A 15482-nucleotide genomic window follows, 5' to 3' on the forward strand; every position below is an offset into this window, starting at 1 on the left:
ATATGGAAGTGTATAATAAAGCCCAATATACATCCAAAACAGAATATAATATAGCATGGAACAATAAAAAATTATAGATGCGTTGGAGACGTATCAAGCATCCCCAAGCTTAATTCCTGCTCGTCCTCGAGTAGGTAAATGATAAAAACAGAATTTTTAATGTGGAATGCTACTTAGCATAATTTCCAATGTAACCCTCTTAATTGTGGTATGAATATTCAGATCCGAAAGATTCAAGATAAAAGTTTAATATTGACATAAAAGGAATAATACTTCAAGCATACTAACTGAGCAATTATGTCTTCTCAAAATAACATGGCCAAAGAAAGTTCATCCCTACAAAATCATATAGTTTGGTCATGCTCCATTTTCGTCACACAAGAATGCTCTCATCATGCACAACCCCGATGACAATCCAAGCAATTGTTTCATACTTTAGTAATCTCAAACTTTTTCAACCTTCACGCAATACATGAGCGTGAGCCATGGATATAGCACTATGGGTGGAATAGAATATAATGATGGGGGTTATGTGGAGAAGACGAAAAAGAGGAGAAAGTCTCACATCAACGTGGCTAATCAACGGGCTATGGAGATGCCCATCAATTGATGTTAATGTGAGGAGTAGGGATTGCCATGCAACGGATGCACTAGAGCTATAAATGTATGAAAGCTCAACAAAAGAAACTAAGTGGGTGTGCATCCAACTTGCTTGCTCACGAAGACCTAGGGCATTTGAGGAAGCCCATTGTTGGAATATACAGCCAAGTTCTATAACAAAAAAATTCCCACTAGTATATGAAAGTGACAAAACAAGAGACTATCTATCATAAGGATCATGGTGCTACTTTGAAGCACAAGTATGGAAAAAGATAGTAGCATTGCCCCTTTTTCTTTTTTTTGGGCCTTTCTTTTTTTCTTTGGCCTTTCTATTTTTTGGGGGGCCTTTATTTTTTTCTTTGGCTTTCCTTTTTTTGGGACAATGCTCTATGAATGATGATCATCACACTTCTATTTACTTACAACTCAATGATTACAACTCGATACTAGAACAAAGTATGACTCTATATGAATGCCTCCGGCGGTGTACCGGGATGAGCAATGAATCAAGAGTGACATGTATAAAATAATATGCATGGTGGCTTTGCCACAAATACGATGTCAACTACATGATCATGCAAGGCAAATATGACAATGATGAAACGTGTCATGATAAACGGAACGGTGGAAAGTTTAATGGGAATATATCTCGGAATGGCTATGGAAATGCCATAATAGGTAGGTATGGTGGTTGTTTTGGGGAAGATATAAGGAGGTTTATGTGTGATAGAGCGTATCGTATCACGGGGTTTGGATGCACCGACAAAGTTTGCACCAACTCTCAAGGTGAGAAAGGGCATGCACGGTACCGAAGAGGCTAGCAATGATGGAAGGGTAAGAGTGCGTATAATCCATGGACTAAAGAACTCACATACTTATTGCAAAAATCTACAAGTCATCAAAAACTAAGCACTATGCGCATGCTCCTAGGGGGATAGATTGGTAGGAAAAGACCATCGCTCGTCCCCGACCGCCACTCATAAGGAGGACAATCAAAGAACACCTCATGTTTCAAATTTGTTACACAACGTTTACCGTACGTGCATGCTACGGGATTTGCAAACTTCAACACAAGTATTTCTCAAATTCACAACTACTCAACTAGCACAACTTTAATATCACTACCTCCATATCTCAAAACAATCATCAAGCATCAAACTTCTCTTAGTATTCAACACACTCATAAGAAAGTTTTAAATAATCTTGAATACCTAGCATATTAAGACTAATTTCACAATTAAAGCAAATTACCATGCTGTTTTGTAGGAATCTCAAAATAATATAAGTGAAGCATGAGAGAACAATCATTTCTATAAAACAAATCCACCACCGTGCTCTAAAAGATATAAGTGAAGCACTAGAGCGAAAACTATATAGCTCAAAAGATATAAGTGAAGCACATAGAGTATTCTAATAAATTCCGAATCATGTGTGTCTCTCTAAAAATGTGTGTACAGAAAGGATGATTGTGGTAAAGTAAAAAGCAAAGACTCAAATCATACAAGACTCTCCAAGCAAAACACATATCATGTGGTGAATAAAAATATAGCTCCAAATAAAGTTACCGATGGACGAAGACGAAAGAGGGGATGCCTTCCGGGGCATCCCCAAGCTTTGGATTTTTGGTGTCCTTAGATTATCTTGGGGTGCCATGGGCATCCTCAAGCTTAGGATCTTGCCACTCCTTGTTCTATAATCCATCAAATCTTTACCCAAAACTTGAAAACTTCACAACACAAAACTCAACAGAAAATCTCGTGAGCTCCGTTAGCGAAAGAAAACAAAACACCACTTCAAGGTATTGTATTGAACTCATTATTTATTTATATTGGTGTTAAACTTACTGTATTCCAACTTCTCTATGGTTTATAAACTATTTTACTAGCCATAGATTCATCAAAATAAGCAAACAACACACGAAAAACAGAATCTGTCAAAAACAGAACAGTCTGTAGTAATCTGTAACTAACGCAAACTTATGTAACTCCGAAAATTCTAATAAAATAGTAAATACTAAATAATTTGTTTATTGATCTACTGCAATTGGAATCAGTATTTTATCACGTTCTGGTGATTTTTAACAATTATTTTCGTGAACAGAAAGTTTCTGGAATTTTCAGCAAGATCAAATAACTATCACCCAAGAAGATCCTATAGGTTTCACTTGGCACAAACACTAATAAAAACATAAAAACAAATCTAACCAGAGGCTAGATCAAATATTTATTCCTAAACAAAAGCAAAAAACTAAAATAAAATTGGGTTGCCTCCCAACAAGCGCTATCGTTTAACGCCCCTAACTAGGCATAAAAACAAGGATAGATCTAAGTATTGCCATCTTTGGTTTTAGGGAAGAAAAAAGCAAACTTATTATTTATATGGCATTAATCTTTCTATTTTGATAAAGCACGTGGCTATTAATGGTAGAAGAAAGATTAAGCACGTTACAGAAATTTGCATCTAAGCTAGCCTTCATCTCTTTGATAGATTCGTTTTGGTAGGAGAGCAAAAGAGATGTCGATTCAACTTTCTCATTCATGGGGTGCCCAAATATGGTCTTCATCTTTTCATAAGTATCTACGGCATCCCCTTCAAGAAAACCTTCTTCAAATATAGAATCTAAGACATGCTTAAACGAAGAAGGTAGGGCAACATAAAATCTCTTTAAGTAAATTTCAATTTGGTATTGGGGCACATAGCTAGCCCGGATCCTTAATAGTCTATCCCAAGCATCTTTCAAAGATTCATCGAGTAAATAACAAAAAATTCCGGATCATCTTCATCAAAATTATTAAGACTCTCATTGATAACTCCGGTAGGTCTTTCCATAGCATCAATATTTATGAGTTTAGAGAGAATAGAAGGATTGTCCAAAGTACTAGAACTCACGAGAGAACCCCCAACCTGTTTTTGGTTCCGACATGGCGAAAGAAAGGCGAGCGGAAAAGAGAGGACGAATAAAACGGCAAGGGTGAAGTGGGGGAGAGGAAAACGAGAGGCAAATGGCAAATAATATAATGCGAGGGATAAGAGTTTGTGATGGGTACCTGGTATGTCTTGACTTGTGCGTAGACTCCCCGGCAACGGCGCCAGAAATCCTTCTTGCTACCTCTTGAGCACTGCGTTGGTTTTCCCTTGAAGAGAAAAGGGTGATGCAGTAAAGTAGCGTAAGTATTTCCCTCAGTTTTTGAAAACCAAGGTATCAATCCAGTAGGAGACCACGCTCGAGTACCACGCACCTACACAAACAAATAAGAACCTCGCAACCAACACGATAAAGGGGTTGTCAATCCCTTCACGGTCACTTACGAGAGTGAGATCTGATAGATATGATAAGATAATATTTTTGGCATTTTTATGATAAAGAGAAATAAAGATGCAAAGTAAAATAAACGGCGATAGAAATAGCTTGTTGACGGGAGATTAATATGATGGAAAATAGACCCGGGGGCCATAGGTTTCACTAGTGGCTTCTCTCAAGAGCATAAGTATTACGGTGGGTAAACGAATTACTATCGAGCAATTGATAGAATTGAGCATAGTTATGAGAATATCTATGTATGATCATGTATATAGGCATCACGTCCGCGACAAGTAGACCGAAACGATTCTGCATCTACTACTATTACTCCACACATCGACCGCTATCCAGCATGCATCTAGAGTATTTAGTTCATAAGAACAGATTAATGCTTTAAGCAAGATGACATGATGTAGAGGGATAAACTCATGCAATATGATATAAACCCCATCCTTTTATCCTCGATGGCAACAATACAATACGTGTCATTTCCCTTGCTGTCACTGTGATCGAGCACCGCAAGATTGAACCCAAATCTAAGCACTTCTCCCATTGCAAGAAAGATCAATCTAGTAGGCCAAACCAAACTGATAATTCGAAGAGACTTGCAAAGATAACCAATCATACAGAAAAGAATTCATAGGAGATTCAAATATTGTTCATAGATAAACTTGATCGTAAACCCACAATTCATCGGATCTCGACAAACACATCGCAAAAGAAGATTACATTGAATAGATCTCCAAGAAGATCGAGGAGAACATTGTATTGAGATCCAAAGAGAGATAAGAAGCCATCTAGCTAATAACTATGGACTCGAAGGTCTGAGGTAAACTACTCACACATCATCGGAGAGGCTATGGTGTTGATGTAGAAGCCCTCCATGATCAATGCCCCCTCCGGCGGAGCGCCGGAAAAGGCCCCAAGATGGGATCTCACGGGTACAGAGAGTTGCGGTGGTGGAAATAGGGTTTTGGCTCCATATATGATGTTTCCAGGGTATATGGGTATATATAGGAGGAAGAACTACGTCGGTGGAGCAACGAGGGGCCCACGAGGGTGGAGGGCGCGCCCAGGGGGTAGGCGCGCCCCCCTGCCTCGGGCCCTCCTCGTTGATTGCTTTACGTAGACTCCAAGTCCTCTGGATCACGTTTGTTCCGAAAATCACGTTTCCGAAGGTTTCATTCCGTTTGGACTCCGTTTGATATCCTTTTCCTTTGAAACACTAAAAAGGCAAAAAAAATAGCAATTTGGGCTGGGCCTCCAGTTAATAGGTTAGTCCCAAAAATAATATAAAAGTGTATAATAAAGCCCAATAAACATCCAAACAGAATATAATATAGCATGGAACAATAAAAAATTATAGATACATTGGAGACGTATCAGAACTCTCCCTCGACCTCAACTAGATCAAGAGTTCGTGGGGCATCATCGATCTGAACGTGTGCTGAACACGGAGGTGCCGTACGTTCAGTACTTGGATCAGTCGGATCGTGAAGACGTACGACTACATCAACCGCGTTGATAAAACGCTTCCGCTTTCGGTCTATGAGGGTACGTGGACACACTCTCCCCGCTCGTTGCTATGCATCACCTAGATAGATCTTGCATGATCGTAGGATTTTTTTTGAAATTACTTGTTCCCCAACAACTTCATCATCACTGTCGCCACGCCGTCGTGCTGATGGAACTCTCCCTCATCCTCAACTGGATCAAGAGCTCGAGGGAAGTCATCGTGCTGAACGTGTGCTGAACACGGAGGTGCTGTACCTTCGGTACTTTGATCGGTTGGATCGTGAAGACGTTCGACTATATCAACCGCGTTACTAAATGCTTCCACTTTCGGTCTACGAGGGTATGTGGACACACTCTCCCCGCTCGTTGCTATGCATCTCCTAGATAGATCTTGTGTGATCATAGGATTTTTTTGAAATACTGTGTTCCCCAACAGGTTGGAGATGTACTCAACACTTTCAATGCAAGTGGTCTTCCTGTTTTCCTTTTAATTCCAAATATTGGGTATGATGGTTCTGTTCGTCAGCTTGCCACATCTTCGATACCACCAAACAGTTCACTGCAGCCTTGTATACCTCTTCACCCCATTTAGCACGTAGCTCTAGCAGATCGACATCAATCTCGTAATCACACAAGTAGTAGTAAAATCTCATAAATTATCATCTCCACCAAATGACAAGGAACACAGGTTATGGTCTGTAATTTTTTTTTGAGGTTCAAACAAGATAGTGAAGCACCACCTTAGGGACATTGGTGTTGGAGAGACGGCGAAGCTCTGCAATATGGTTGTTTCTACAAACCTCATTCCCACCCAAAAAGTTAGCCAGCCATTTTTGCTAATTCCAAATCCCTCATCCCAAATTCATTTGATTCCTAGTATATACCGCACAAAGGCATCATCCATATCCTGTGGCTGTTTAATCCATCACCCCAGATCCATTCCTCATGATAGAGTTCATACTGCCAAATAAATCGCAGCACACATCAAGCCCTACGAAATCAGTAAGTTCAGGGATGGGGGCAAGATCTTATCATAAAACGACCAAAGAATCTGCGCACACGCCGCCTCGAGCTAGGGCCTCGTCGACACCTCGATGCGGCTATGGGAAGGGAGAGAGGGCAAAAAGAGGAGGGAGGTAGTACCGGCGTGTGAAGGGGAGGTTGGTCTCGCTGGCATCCGTAGTGGCAAGGACAACGATAGTGGTGAGGCACCCTGCGCGGCTGCACCGCACTTTCCTCAAGTCGGGCTCCTCCTCCGACGGGCTCTTTGCAGCAAGTCCCTTCGGTGACTTCTCCGTCGCAAGTCCTCAAGTAGAGGGAGAGACGGCGCACTGGATCGACAGCTTCGCGTTCCCCTGCTCTTTTCCTCTGGCGACGGTGGCACTGGCTTGGAGACGTCGCGATAGAGGGCGGTGGCGGCTGTACAAGCGGGGAAAAGGTGGGGAAGAGAAAGAGGGGGAAGTGGAGTCGCTGGCTCGCTACTTCAGGGTTTCACCACTAGATTGTTTTTTTTTCTCTCGTTCGATGAAACCAACACAGTAAATCACTAGCACAGTAAATGGACAGATGAAACACGCGAGTGTTGGGGATCATAGCAGAAATTAAAATTTTCTTACACATCACCAAGATCTATCCATGGAGTATTCTAGCAACGAGGGGATAGGAGAGCATCTACATACCACTTGTAGATCGCAACGGAAGCGTTCAAGAAGAACGTGGATGATGGAGTCGTACTCGTCGTGATCCAAATCACCGATGACCAGCGCTGAACGAATGGCACCTCCGCGTTCAACACACGTACAGTCGGGATGACGTCTCCTACTTCTTGATCCAGCAAGGGGGAAGGAGAGGTTGATGAAGATCCAGCAGCACGACGGCGTGGTGGTGGATGCAGCAGAGTTCCAGCAGGGCTTCGCCAAGCTTCTGTGGACAGAGGGAGAGGTGTAACGGGGAGAGGGAGGTGCCAATGCAGCAGGGGTGCGGCTGCCCTCCCTCCCCCCCCTTTTATATAGGCCCCCTAGGGGGGCGCAGTCCTGGAGATGGATCTCCAAGGGGGGGGGGCGGCGGCCAAGGGGGTACTTGCCCCCCAAGGCAAGTGGGGCGCCCCCTGCCCTAGGGTTTCCAACCCTAGGCGCAGGGGGAAGGCCCATGGGGAGGCGCACCAGCCCACTATGGGCTGGTTCCTTCCCCTTTTCAGCCCACGGGGCCCTCCGGGATGGGTGGCCCCACCCGGTGGACCCCCGGGACCCATCCGGTGGTCCCGGTACAATATCGGGTACCCCCGAATCCTTCCCGATGGCCGAAACGACACTTCCTATATACAATTCTTTACCTCCGGACCATTCCGGAACCTCTCGTGACGTCCGGGATCTCATACGGGACTCCGAACAACCTTCGGTTTGCTGCATACTAATATCTTTACAACCCTAGCGTCACCGAACCTTAAGTGTGTAGACCCTACGGGTTCGGGAGACATGCAGACATGACCGAGACGATCTCCGGTCAATAACCAACAGCGGGATCTGGATACCCATGTTGGCTCCCACATGCTCCCCGATGATCTCATCGGATGAACCACGATGTCGAGGACTTAGTCAATCCCGTACTCAATTCCCTTTGTCCATCGGTACTATACTTGCCCGAGATTCGATCGTCGGTATACCGATACCTTGTTCAATCTCGTTATCGGCAAGTCTCTTTACTCGTTCCCGCAACACATCATCCCGTGAACAACACCTTGATCACATTGAGCTCATTATGATGATGTCTTACCGAGTGGGCCCAGAGATACCTCTCCGTCATACGGAGTGACAAATCCCAGTCTCGATTCATGCCAACCCAACAAACACTTTCGGAGATACCTGTAGTGCACCTTTATAGTCACCCAGTTACGTTGTGACGTTTGATACACCCAAAGCACTCCTACGGTATCCGGGAGTTGCATAATCTCATGGTCTAAGGAATGATACTTGACATTCACAAAAGCTCTAGCAAACGAACTACACGATCTTTGTGCTATGCTTAGGTTTGGGTCTTGTCCATCACATCATTCTCCTAATGATGTGATCCCATTATCAATGACATCCCCATGTCCATAGTCAGGAAACCATGACTATCTATTGATCAACGAGCTAGTCAACTAGAGGCTTACTAGGGACATATTGTGGTCTATGTATTCACACATGTATTATGATTTCCGAACAATACAATTATAGCATGAACAATAGACAATTATCATGAACAAGGAAATATAATAATCCTTTTATTATTGCCTCTAGGGCATATTTCCAATAGTCTCCCACTTGCACTAGAGACAATAGTCTAGTTACATTGTGATGAATCGCACACCCATGGAATTTTGGTGTTGATCATGTTTTGCTCTAGGGAGAGGTTTAGTCAACGGATCTGCTACATTCAGGTCCGTATGCACTTTACAAATCTCTATGTCTCCATTTTGAACACTTTCACGAATGGAGTTGAAGCGACGCTTGATATGCCTTGTCTTCTTGTGAAACCTGGGCTCCTTCGCAAGGGCAATTGCTCCAGTGTTGTCACAAAAGAGAGTCATCGGGTCCGACGCATTGGGTATGACTCCTAGGTCGGTTATGAACTCCTTCACCCAGACTGCTTCTTGTGCTGCCTCCGAGGCTGCCATATACTCTGCTTCACATGTAGATCCCGCCACGACGCTTTGCTTGCAACTACACCAGCTTACTGCCCCTCCATTCAAAATATACACGTATCCGGTTTGTGACTTGGAGTCATCCATATCTGTGTCGAAGCTGGCATCGACGTAACCCTTTACGACGAGCTCTTCGGCACCTCCATAAACGAGAAACATATCCTTAGTCCTCTTCAAGTACTTTAGGATGTTTTTTACCGCTGTCCAGTGTTCCTTGCCGGGATTACTTTTGTACCTACCTACCAAACTTACGGCAAGGTTTACATCGGGTCTGGTACACAGCATGGCATACATAATATATCCTATGGCTGAGGCATAGGGGATGACACTCATCTCTTCTATATCTTTTGTCGTGGTCGGGCATTGAGCCGTGCTCAATCGCACACCTTGCAATACAGGCAAGAACCCCTTCTTGGACTGATCCATTTTGAACTTCTTCAAAATCTTGTCAAGGTACGTACTTTGTGAAAGACCGATGAGGCGTCTCGATCTATCTCTATAGATCTTGATGCCTAATATATAAGCAGCTTCTCCAAGGTCCTTCATTGAAAAACACTTGTTCAAATAGGCCTTTATGGTTTCCAAGAATTCTATATCATTTCCCATCAATAGTATGTTATCCACATATAATATGAGAAATGCTACAGAGCTCCCACTCACCTTTTTGTAAACGCAGGCTTCTCCATAAGTCTGCATAAACCCAAACGCTTTGATCATCTCATCAAAGCGAATGTTCCAACTCCGAGATGCTTGCACCAGCCCATAGATAGAGCGTTGGAGCTTGCATACTTTGTTAGCATTCTTCGGATCGACAAAACCTTCCGGCTGCATCATATACAATTCTTCCTTAAGGAAGCCGGTAAGGAATGCCGTTTTGACGTCCATTTGCCATATCTCATAATCATAGAATGCGGCAATTGCTAACATGATTCGGACGGACTTCAGCTTCGCTACGGGTGAGAAAGTCTCATCGTAGTCAACCCCTTGAACTTGTCGATAACCCTTAGCGACAAGTCGAGCTTTATAGATGGTCACATTACCATCCGCGTCTGTCTTCTTCTTAAAGATCCATTTATTTTCTATGGCTCGCCGACCATCGGGCAAGTCATTCAAAGTCCACACTTTGTTTTCATACATGGATTCTATCTCGGATTTCATGACTCTAGCCATTTGTCGGAATCTGGGCCCGCCATCGCTTCTTCATAGTTCGAAGGTTCACCGTTGTCCAACAACATGATTTCCAGGACAGGGTTGCCGTACCACTCTGGTGCGGAACGTGTCCTTGTGGACCTACAAAGTTCAGTAGGAGCTTGATCAGAATTATTTTGATCATCATCGTTAACCTCCTCTCTTATCGGTGCAGGCACCACAGGAACATTTTCCTGAGCTGCTCTACTCTGATTTTCAAGAGGTAGTACTTCATCAAGCTCTACTTTCCTCCCACTTACTTCTTTCGCGAGAAACTCTTTCTCTAGGAAGGACCCGTTCTTGGCAACAAAGATCTTGCCTTCGGATCTGAGGTAGAAGGTATACCCAACTGTTTCTTTGGGATATCCTATGAAGACGCATTTTTCCGATTTGGGTTCGAGCTTTTCAGGTTGAAGTTTCTTGACATAAGCATCGCAACCCCAAACTTTCAGAAACGACAGCTTAGGTTTCTTTCCAAACCATAATTCATACAGTGTCATCTCGACGGATTTCGACGGAGCCCTATTTAAAGTGAATGCGGCAGTCTCTAAAGCATAGCCCCAAAATGAGAGCGGTAGATCGGTAAGAGACATCATAGATCGCACCATATCCAATAGAGTGCGATTACGACGTTCGGACACACCGTTACACTGAGGTGTTCCAGGCGGCGTGAGTTGTGAAACGATTCCACATTTTCTTAAGTGTGTGCCAAATTCGTGACTTAAATATTCTCCACCACGATCTGATCGTAAGAACTTTATTTTTCTGTCACGTTGATTCTCAACCTCACTCTGAAACTCCTTGAACTTTTCAAAGGTCTCGGACTTGTGTTTCATTAAGTAGACATACCCATATCTACTCAAATCATCAGTGAGAGTGAGAACATAACGATAGCCTCCGCGAGCCTCAACGCTCATTGGACCACACACATCTGTATGTATGATTTCTAACAAGTTGGTTGCTCGCTCCATTGTCCCTGAGAATGGAGTCTTGGTCATTTTGCCCATGAGGCATGGTTCGCATGTGTCAAATGATTCATAATCGAGAGACTCTAAAAGTCCATCAGCATGGAGCTTCTTCGTGCGTTTGACACCAATGTGACCAAGGCGGCAGTGCCACAAGTATGTGGGACTATCGTTACTAACTTTGCATCTTTTGGTATTCACACTATGAATATGTGTAACATCACGTGCGAGATTCATTAAGAATAAACCATTAACCATCGGAGCATGACCATAAAACATATCACTCATATAAATAGAACAACCATTATTCTCGGATTTAAATGAGTAGCCATCTCGAATTAATCGAGATCCAGATACAATGTTCATGCTCAAACTTGGCACTAAATAACAATTATTGAGGTTTAAAACTAATCCCGTAGGTAAATGTAGAGGTAGCGTGCCGACGGCGATCACATCGACTCTGGAACCATTCCCGACGCGCATCGTCACCTCGTCCTTCGCCAGTCTCCGTTTATTCCGCAGCTCCTGTTTTGAGTTACAAATATGAGCAACGGCACCGGTATCAAATACCCAGGAGCTACTACGAGCACTGGTAAGGTACACATCAATTACATGTATATCACATATACCTTTAGTGTTGCCGGCCTTCTTATCTGCTAAGTACTTGGGGCAATTCCGCTTCCAGTGACCATTTCCCTTGCAATAAAAGCACTCAGTTTCAGGTTTGGGTCCATTCTTTGACTTCTTCCTGGCAACTGATTTACCAGGCGCGGCAACCTCCTTGTCGTCCTTCTTGAAGTTCTTCTTACCCTTGCCTTTCTTGAACTTAGTGGTTTTATTCACCATCAACACTTGATGTTCCTTTTTGATTTCCACCTCCACAGATTTCAGCATTGAATACAACTCGGGAATGGTCTTTTCCATCCCCTGCATATTGTAATTCATCACGAAGCTCTTGTAGCTAGGTGGGAGCGACTGAAGGATTCTGTCAATGACCGCCTCATCCGGGAGATTAACTTCCAGATGAGTCAAGCGGTTGTGCAACCCAGACATCTTGAGTATGTGTTCACTGACAGAGCTATTTTCCTCCATCTTGCAGCTAAAGAACTTGTCGGAGACATCATATCTCTCGACCCGGACATGAGCTTGGAAAATCAATTTCAGCTCCTCGAACATCTCATATGCTCCGTGCTTCTCAAAACGCTTTTGGAGCCCCGGTTCTAAGCTGTAAAGCATGCCGCACTGAACAAGGGAGTAATCATCAGCACGTGACTGATGGGCGTTCATAACGTCCTAGTTTTCTGGGAATGGTGCTTCACCTAGCGGTGCTTCTAGGACATAATCTTTCTTGGCAGCTATGAGGATGATCCTCAGGTTCCGGACCTAGTCCGCATAGTTGCTGCCATCATCTTTCAGCTTGGTTTTCTCTAGGAACGCGTTGAAGTTGAGGGTGACATTAGCGTGGGCCATTTGATCTACAAGACATATTGTAAAGATTTAGACTAAGTTCATGATAATTAAGTTCATCTAATCAAATTAATGAATGAACTCCCACTCAGATTTGACATCCCTCTAGTCATCTAAGTGATACATGATCCGAGTCAACTAGGCCGTGTCCGATCATCACGTGAGACGGACTAGTCATCATCGGTGAACATCTCCATGTTGATCGTATCTTCTATACGACTCATGTTCGACCTTTCGGTCCTCCGTGTTCCGAGGCCATGTCTGTACATGCTAGGCTCGTCAATCCAACCTAAGTGTATTGCGTGTGTAAATCTGGCTTACACCCGTTGTATGCGAATGTAAGGACCTATCACACCCGATCATCACGTGGTGCTTCGGAACGACGAACCTTAGCAACGATGCACAGTTAGGGAGAACACATTTTTGATATTTTAATGAGGGATCATATTATTTATGCTACCGTCGTTCTAAGCAAATAAGATGTAAAAACATGATAAACATCACATGCAATCAAATAGTGACATGATATGGCCAACATCATCTCGCTCCTTTGATCTCCATCTTCGGGGCGTCATGTTCATCGTCGTCACCGGCATGACACCATGATCTCCATCATCATGATCTCCATCATCGTGTCCTCTTGAAGTTGTCACGTCAACTATTACTTCTACTACTATGGCTAACGCTTTAGCAATAAAGTAAAGTAATTACATGACGATTTAAGTTGACACGCAGGTCATAAATAAATAAAGACAACTCCTATGGCTCCTGTCGGTTGTCATACTCATCGACATGCAAGTCGTGATTCCTATTACAATAACAAGATCATCTCATACATCACATACATGATTCATCACAACTTTTGGCCATATCACATCACAATGCACTTGCTGCAAAAACAAGTTAGACGTCCTCTAATTGTTGTTGCAAGTTTTTACGTGGCTGTTATAGGTTGCTAGCAAGAACGTTTCTTACCTACGTTGAAACCACAACGTGAATTGTCAATCTCTATTTACCCTTCATAAGGACCATGTTCATCGAATCCGATCCAACTAAAGTGGGAGAGACAGACACCCGCCAACCACCTTATGCAACTAGTGCATGTCAGTCGGTGGAACCGGTCTCACGTAAGCATACGTGTAAGGTTGGTCCGGGCCGCTTCATCCCACAATACCGCTGAATCAAGATAGGACTAGTAACGGCAAGAAGAATTGACAATTCGACGCCCACAACTACTTTGTGTTCTACTCGTGCATAGAAACTACGCATAGACCTAGCTCATGATGCCACTGTTGGGGATCGTAGCAGAAATTAAAATTTTCTTACGCATCACCAAGATCTATCCATGGAGTATTCTAGCAACGAGGGGATAGGAGAGCATCTACATACCACTTGTAGATCGCAACGGAAGCGTTCAAGAAGAACGTGGATGATGGAGTCATACTCGTCGTGATCCAAATCACCGATGACCAGCGCCGAACGGACGGCACCTCCGCGTTCAACACACGTACGGTCGGGATGACGTCTCCTCCTTCTTGATCCAGCAAGGAGGGAGGAGAGGTTGATGAAGATCCAGCAGCACGACGGCGTGGTGGTGGATGCAGGAGAGTTCCAGCAGGGCTTCGCCAAGCTTCTGTGGAGAGAGGGAGAGGTGTAACAGGGAGAGGGAGGTGCCAATGCAGCAGGGGTGCGGCTGCCCTCCCTCCCCCCCTTTTATATAGGCCCCCTAGGGGGGGCGCAGCCCTGGAGATGGATCTCCAAGGGGGGGGCGGCCAAGGGGGTACTTGCCCCCCAAGGCAAGTGGGGCGCCCCCTGCCCTAGGGTTTCCAACCCTAGGCGCAGAGGGAAGGCCCATGGGGAGGCGCACCAGCCCACTATGGGCTGGTTCCTTCCCCTTTTCAGCCCACGGGGCCCTCCGGGATGGGTGGCCCCACCCAGTGGACCCCCGGGACCCATCCGGTGGTCCCGGTACAATACCGGGTACCCCCGAATCCTTCCCGATGGCCGAAACGACACTTCCTATATACAATTCTTTACCTCCGGACCATTCCGAAACCTCTCGTGACGTCCAGGATCTCATCCGGGACTCCGAACAACCTTCGTTTGCTGCATACTAATATCTTTACAACCCTAGCGTCATCGAACCTTAAGTGTGTAGACCCTACGGGTTCGGGAGACATGCAGACATGACCGAGACGATCTCCGGTCAATAACCAACAGCGGGATCTGGATACCCATGTTGGCTCCCACATGCTCCTCGATGATCTCATCGGATGAACCACGATGTCGAGGACTTAGTCAATCCCGTACTCAATTCCCTTTGTCCATCGGTACTATACTTGCCCGAGATTCGATCGTCGGTATACCGATACCTTGTTCAATCTCGTTACCGGCAAGTCTCTTTACTCGTTCCCGCAACACATCATCCCGTGAACAACACCTTGATCACATTGAGCTCATTATGATGATGTCTTACCGAGTGGGCCCAGAGATACCTCTCCGTCATACGGAGTGACAAATCCCAGTCTCGATTCATGCCAACCCAACAAACACTTTCGGAGATACCTGTAGTGCACCTTTATAGTCACCCAGTTACGTTGTGACGTTTGATACACCCAAAGCACTCCTACGGTATCCGGGAGTTGCATAATCTCATGGTCTAAGGAATGATACTTGACATTCACAAAAGCTCTAGCAAACGAACTACACGATCTTTGTGCTATGCTTAGGTTTGGGTCTTGTCCATCACATCATTCTCCTAATG

The sequence above is a fragment of the Triticum dicoccoides genome, chromosome 5B (genome assembly GCF_002162155.2).
Source record: "Triticum dicoccoides isolate Atlit2015 ecotype Zavitan chromosome 5B, WEW_v2.0, whole genome shotgun sequence".
Classification (NCBI taxonomy): Eukaryota; Viridiplantae; Streptophyta; class Magnoliopsida; order Poales; family Poaceae; genus Triticum; species Triticum dicoccoides.